We start from the raw sequence: 7,190 nt of genomic DNA, 5'->3' as shown, positions 1-7,190 counted from the left end.
GGGCTGGACTTCCTCCTTCGTGATCAACAGCAACTGGGCCGCCCGATGGGCCACATGCCTCATCACCGTCTGTGGGCCACCCGGGCTTGCCGGATCTAGGCACTGTCGATGGTACACCCATGAAGTATACCCACAACAGCAGCGGTTTACGTCGGCTGATGAGTCAGGGAAAATCAACAGTGGTCCTACCGAAGCCGACGTGCAAATACGGTGCCTTGGCTAAATTACAGAGCCGATATCTGCAGTTCCCTGACAGATTCGGCTCGGGGGCACCTAATCAGATGAACATGTGCAGAAGAACATGTGTGCAGTGAAACATTGGGGGCCGATTAGAAAAAATTGGCCAGTAAAAAAAAAATCAGCATCACGATCTACGCACCGATGCAAGGACATCGACTTTAGAACTAAGAGACAAAGCCGATGCACAACCATCGACTCTAGTATAATTACGCAGGATCTATTGCCTATGTGTTCAAAGCGCGGATCTTCACCAAGTCCAGTTCAGCTGTGGGGCCTTCTGCTTCCTCGAGGGAGTAAAACAATGAGAGCTTCCTCAGCTGCCTTGAGCCGATTCTGGTGCCTGAACCTTCTTGTCGAGGATTTTCAACCCTTTGTGCTAGTTCAGCAATGCTGTCAGAGGAAATATATCGGCTTTCGAGGGAAGAAAGGTGATCGGCTTTGGTGCATCCTCACCGATATTCTCGCCTTGAGTAAGGCTCGGGGGGCAGCAGGCCTGGTAGATGCTTTGTTTAGGAGCCGATTGGGGTACCATCGGCTGATCCTTCGTCGCAACCTTCTTCACAAAATGATGAGTGTTTGAAGAAGACCATTGGGCCTGGTTGGAAGAATTCAAAGGCTCTCTTGAAGACTCTACATTATCCACCAGATCTCAAGGTCATCAGTTGAAGCATTGAAGGATGGATTGTAAAGGACCGATGCGTTGCTATCGACTCGTCAAGCATTGGCTAAGGGGACAAACCGGCAAAATCAGTATGAGGGAAAATCGGCTAAATTGACTCAAGGGAAATCGGCAAAATCAAATTGGGAAAATTCTTCATTGATAAGCAAGATTTCTTACATAAAGGGCTGATTGCTCTCAAAAGGGAGTACTAGGGGATACATTGCCCCGTCTACTACTACTGATCCTATGCTAATGGTCCTAATCTATGGGCCGTCGCTGCCCTCGTCGTCACCGTCGTCGCCGCTGTCGGCGCTACTCCCGGCGGGCTCGTCGTCGGCCGCTCCGGTGGCCGCCGGCCGGGCCCTCATTGTCCTCATCCTCCTCGTCGGCGTCGCCGTCGTCGGCCGTCGAAGTCGCCGAGGTTCCCGGCCAGGGGCGTAACCGCTTGGCCGGCGGCTCGTCGGAGGAGGTGTCGTCCTCCTCCTCTTCCTCCTCCTTCTCCTCCTCCTCCTCCTCGGGGGAGGTGAAGTCATCGCAGGAGAAGCGATCGTCATCGCTCTCCTCCTCCGTTTCCCCGTCGGCAAGGAAGCGGAGGTCACTTTCCCCGTCGGTCAAGGACTTGTCGTCCTCAGACCAGACGGAGAAGTCGTGGCTAGACTCCTCCCCGGCTTCAATGGCGCGGCGGGTGTTCGCCGCGTGGACCTCCTCCTGGTTCGGCTCCGGCGTCGGCTCGCGGGAAGAGGAGGACTGGGTGGAAAGATCCGATGAAGCAGAGGAGGAAGAAGACATGGTGGCGCAGGAGGGCTTTTGGAGTGCTAATGCGAAGGGGATGCGGAAGTGAACTGTTCGGAGCGGTTAAATAAAAGGGGATATAGTGGAAATTCAATGCCACGAGCGAGTTTCCGAGGAAGTGGTGCCTAAAAAGAAAAAAAGCTGCCGAGTCACGCGGAGAAGTGGAGAAGGCAAGGCATCATGATGAAGGATACTGCGACGGTTCTGCCACGACATGACCCGACGAAGAAAAAGCAGAGTGATTTTGGAATTATCAATTCCAAAACCAGGGGGGGGATGTGTTATCACCAGAATTTGACCGAGTCAGTGGTGGGCCGCGATCAAGATGGATTTGAAGAATATACATGGAAGAAATACGTGAATCGGCCTGTTATGCAAAGTTTGGGCTAGTTGGCCCGTGTATCTGTAATATAGTAGGATACGTGTCGGTTAGGTAGAGTTTGTCTCGTGCACGGTGGGGATTATTCCCACGTTAGAAAGTCCCATGGACTATAAATATGTATCTAGGGTTTATGAAATAAACAACAACCAACGTTCACCACAAATCAATCTCGGCGCATCGCCAACTCCTTCGTCTCGAGGGTTTCTTTCGGTAAGCATCATGCTGCCTAGATCGCATCTTGCGATCTAGGCAGCACAAGCTTATTTCGTTGTTCATGCGTTGCTCGTACTGAAGCCTTTTTGATGGCGAGCAACGTAGTTATCTTAGATGTGTTAGGGTTAGCATTGTTCTTCGTATCATATGCTGTCGTAGTGTAACCCTTATACATCTAGCCGCCCTTACACCTATCTTAGGTGTAGGGCGGCACCCGCTTGATCATTATTTAGTAGATCCGATCCGTTACGGTTGCTCCTTGTTCTTCAAGGATTAGTTTAATATCTCGCAATAGTTAGGCCTTACAAAGGGTTGAAGGATCCAGCGACGCGTAGGGTGTCGTTTGCTAGCCCTAGACAGGATGTTCCGAGGATCAACCTCGTGTTGGTTTTTAGGCCTTGTCTAGGATCGGCTTACGATCACCGTACGTGACCGCGAGGCCCAATCGTGAGTAGGATGATCCGATTATGCGGTGAAAACCCTAAATCGTCGTAGATCGCTTTAGCTTTATCTTGATCAAGCAGGACCACCATATATTCGTGCACCTCGTACGAATCATGGGTGGATCGGCTCCTTGAGCCGATTCACGGGATAACCCGAGAGCCGATCGAGGCTCGTATTTAATGTTTACGTGTATGCCATGCAGAAACTAAGCGAGGCATCTCCATCACCTTCCCGACCGGGTATAGGTCGGGTGGCACGCCCTTGCACCAGCATCGGACGTGCGTACCAGAGGCTTTGCGGGCCGTCGCTCGGAGGGACCAGGGCCAGCCGCAGCCCTAAGTTGTTCCCGGCTCTACAGTGTTGCCCGTCGCTGCTCGCCGGTGGGTTTCTGACCGCAACAATTCCAAATTCATATTTGGCGACATCTGCATCCAATTCATGTTCATTTAAAAAATATGAAAATAGATATGAGAAGGGACTGTCTGATGGACAGAGATTTGGTGCACATGAGCTCCAGTGATCCCTTTTCAGAAAAATAATTAAAAATCATATTTTTAAGTTTTAGAAAAATTTGAAAATAAATCATGATGTAGTCAGTATTGTATCCCACAAACGTGTAAATTTTCAACTCAAAATAATGTGTATTTCGGGCTGCACAAAAATAACAAATATGTGGATCTGAGTATAGTGATTCAAATCTCAAAAACAATTCAGTATTTGTTATTTTTGTGGAGCTCAGAAAACAAAATATTTGTAATTGAGATTTTATACGTTAGTGGAATACATCATTGGCTACTTTTAGAATTTTACTACATAATTTTTTGGAATATATAAATACAATTTTCGAATTTTTTAATACACTGAGATCACTGGTGCCCATGATCCAAAAGAGCTTTTCGCTGTCTGATCTGCATCAATCTGTTTCCACCCTAATTGCAACCAGTCATTTAGATGGACCATGGTACCGACCGTGGCCGCCTGGAATTTGACCATCTTCAATTCTTCATCACATGGCCAACGCACCACTGTGTATGGCGGAGCTTGTTGGCGTCCTCCTGCTCGACCACCGGAGGTGCGCGGGCAAAAACGCCCCAATGCCCAGAGCCGCGAGTACTCGCTGCTGCCCCGCCAAAGGCACGGACTTTTTCGACCGACAAGAGGACAGGAGAAGAATTGACCCAACGTACGTGTGAAAAGGAGGAGTGAGTCAACATTGCGACTTGGCGCATAGCGTCAGCGAATCTGGCGCCGCAGTAAAGACAGCCGGTCAGGGCGCTGTCGTCCCACCTGTTTTCCTGAGAGGCCGGTGTCTGCACTCTGCAGCAGCTGTTTGATGCCTAGTTAGTGTAGTACAGCAGTGACAGTGCTAGTACAGTAACGGGACCCCGGGGGAAGTTTTTTGTTTCTTGCATCGTTTGGTCCATGAACTTTCCTTCTCCATTTTGCTGATCTGCTGTAGTTCATCCCGGTTCTGTGTGATTGGTAGTTTGGTACACCTGGGCATTCGTCGGGTCGGGTTGGGTTTCGGGGCAGGTCCGAAAAAGCCCTTGCTACCGACACAAGCTACACGCAAGATAAACAAGACGATCGTCGCCAACATAAACAACAACCCTTGCTACCGACACAAGCTACACGCAAAAACGAGGCAAAAGTTGTCATGGACGTTGCCTCTAAGGATCGTCATCATCGCACAGCGGTGACTCCAACATCCTCGCAAACCTTACGAAAGCCACCATGAAGCCCATATTAGCCTATGCCAAGCAGATGACTTGGCACAAAGAGACAACATCCTGTATCGCCGGTTAGCCATCAGGCCGACAGCAAGGCAGTGCGCGTCCAACCCACCAAGAGCCCGCAGAAGGGAGCAAGATCTTCAAGGTGACGTTCCTAAGAAGGGGGCGATGCTACTAGCCCGACTCCCTAGGTTTAGGATTTCACCTGAAGAACTTGATCCAGGGCTAAGAGGTTGTGGAAGACTCCACAACGGAGCCTCCAACGATAAAGCAACGCTTGTATGCGCTGCCGCCGGCCGGCAAGAACCGGGTAAACTTTCGCTTGGAAATTTCGGAATACCACCTCGTGTAACGGGAATGAGCCGGCCCGCGCCTCCACTAGCCCACACACCCCCGACGCGGTGACCACGCCAATACTACGCCGAGGCCACCCATCTCACCAGCAAAATGGAGTTGGGAGGCAGCGTAACCTGTCAAAGTCTCAGCCTTGGGCACAGTGGCGGAGCCACATTGAGAGCAGTGTGGTCAATTGACCACACAGCTTTTTGCAAATTTCTTTGTATGTAGGTATTAATCTTGCAAAAAAATAATCAAAATATGTATAAAATATATGTACGGAAATGCATTTGTACACGCACGGATGGGTACCCGAGCTATCTGTAAAGCTATTCATTGCCTAGTGATTCAGACGTGTCTCTCTGTAAAGCTATTCATTGCAGTCTCTCCGTAGCTGCATGTAGGCACTCTCTCTTGTCTCCCCTGTAGATGCATGTAGCCATGTAGGCACTCTCCTTGTCTCTCTCAGCTCTCCACCGCGCCAAGCTCGATCTCTACCGTCCAGCGATCCCAGGCGCTGGCCACCATCTGCGATCTCATGTCCGAAGACGAGGCATGCGTGCGTGTCGTCGCTCTCGACATGTCCCGGCCGGAGGTCACCGGAGATATGCCTGCGTGCGTGTCGACGACTCGACGAGTCCATGCTCAGGTCCATGGCCGCCACCAGCGCTACGCACGCCGCTGCGTCCTCGGCGCACCCGACGTGCGCCACTCCGACTACCACCATGGGCTTGCTGCATCGGCCTTCGCCTTGTACCGCTTCTGACATCCCGAACCCGCCGTAGCTGCCCGGTGGCCACTGGCTGAAGTCGCCGCTGCCGCGAGGGCTGCAGCCCTTGGGGGCGCTCTAGCTCAGGGGCAGTCAGGTCGAGCGCGAGCTTGCCGCCCTTGGACGCGCCGATGGTGGCATCCGCGATGGGGATGGAGTGATCCACGCCGGGGATGAGGAGGTCGAAACGGTAGCCGAGACTGTCGGACGAGCCGGCCTGCCGCGCTCGCGCCAGCACTCGTGGCGTCCCAAGGCTCCCACGCGCCGTCGCCCGCGGACCGGAGGATGAGCCACGCGCCTGGGTTGGACCGGCTCACGCGGTCCGTCCTGGGGATGCCACGAACGGCGTCACCATGGAGGCCAGCAGGCCAGCGCCACAGGTTGCGCACCGTGACGGACCACCCCTTGCGCTCCTTCTCCGCCGCCTCACGCTTCGCCTGCGTGAGCTGACGGAGAACTCGGACAACAAGTGGGCCGTGTGCGCGCATGGTGGCGTCACCACGCTGCTGCGCGCCGTCCCCGATGCAACCAATGGTGGAGTCCGTAAAGTGCGTCGGCAGTGCATCGACAGCTCAGTTGCCGTTTATCGGCAGCTCATGCACTCCACCTCCACTGCGACAGGCAGGAAGGAGCAGGCGCTGACCGCATCTCGACCTACCGGAGCTGTCGATGGTGTTTAGGCCCTGGGAGCGGAGAGCCGGAGATGGGGACGACGTAGAGGAGCTGTACCCGGTAGTGCGGCATTGATAGACCTTATCCGGCATCACCTTTTCAGAGTTCACGGCGGCGGCACCTTCTGGGGAGGTGGTGGTGGTACGGGTTGGCTGGTGTTCAGCCCTCGGGAGCGGAGACGGGGATGCCATAGAGGAGTTGTACCCAGCAGCGACATTAATGGACCTGGCTCCGATCCGGCAGCACCATTTTAGAGGTCACGCGGCAGCACCTTCTGGGGAAGCCACGGCGACGGCTGCATCCGCGTCGGGAAAGGGGGAGCCAAGTTCAGCCGGACGAGAGAGAGAGAGAGACAGAGAGAGAGAGAGGACAGAGGCGTGGCCAGGGTGGTCTGGTCTTGTTCGAGAGAGATAGAGTCGCCTAGGCAGAGAGGCTATGTACCTATGGCGTACAGTATGCAGGAGTTTGGTCAAAGGTACAGGATGAAGTGACTATACTAGTGGAAACAATCTAGGCATTTGCAGCACGGATCTCCAACAGCAATGTATGGACATGATAGCATCCTTACCCATACTTGTGTGTACAAAATCCATTCTCATACTCCCTCCGGTTCATATTAATTGACTCTAATATGAATGTATCTAGACATATTTTAGTTCTAGATACATCAATATTGGAGTAAATTAATATGAATCAGTAGGAGTATATGTATTTGACATCACAGATTTAAAAAGACAACACAGACTTTAAGTTCTGGCTCCGCCACTGCTTGGGCAGTTGCCGCACCACATGAAGACAACACGAGGAAGAAGGACACTCCTCCCAACACGCCGAGAGAAGAACCATCCAACAATAACACCAGCTCATGGGAGCAGCAGGAGCATGACGGCTGCTCGAGATAAAATCTAAATAAAAATCTTATGCATCTATGCGCGCAGAGAACGGGTC

At 52.5% G+C, this 7,190-nt stretch overlaps 1 pseudogene; it reads right to left on the bottom strand.

Moving 5' to 3' along the window:
- Positions 1 to 5,171: 5,171 nt before the first annotated feature.
- On the bottom strand, positions 5,172 to 6,058 carry LOC124656834 (annotated as a pseudogene).
- Positions 6,059 to 7,190: the final 1,132 nt, after the last annotated feature.

This window comes from Lolium rigidum, chromosome 5 (genome assembly GCF_022539505.1).
Source record: "Lolium rigidum isolate FL_2022 chromosome 5, APGP_CSIRO_Lrig_0.1, whole genome shotgun sequence".
In the NCBI taxonomy this organism is placed as follows: domain Eukaryota; kingdom Viridiplantae; phylum Streptophyta; class Magnoliopsida; order Poales; family Poaceae; genus Lolium; species Lolium rigidum.
Note: the sequence above shows the minus strand (reverse complement) of the source record. Positions and strands in the feature narration are given on the sequence as shown.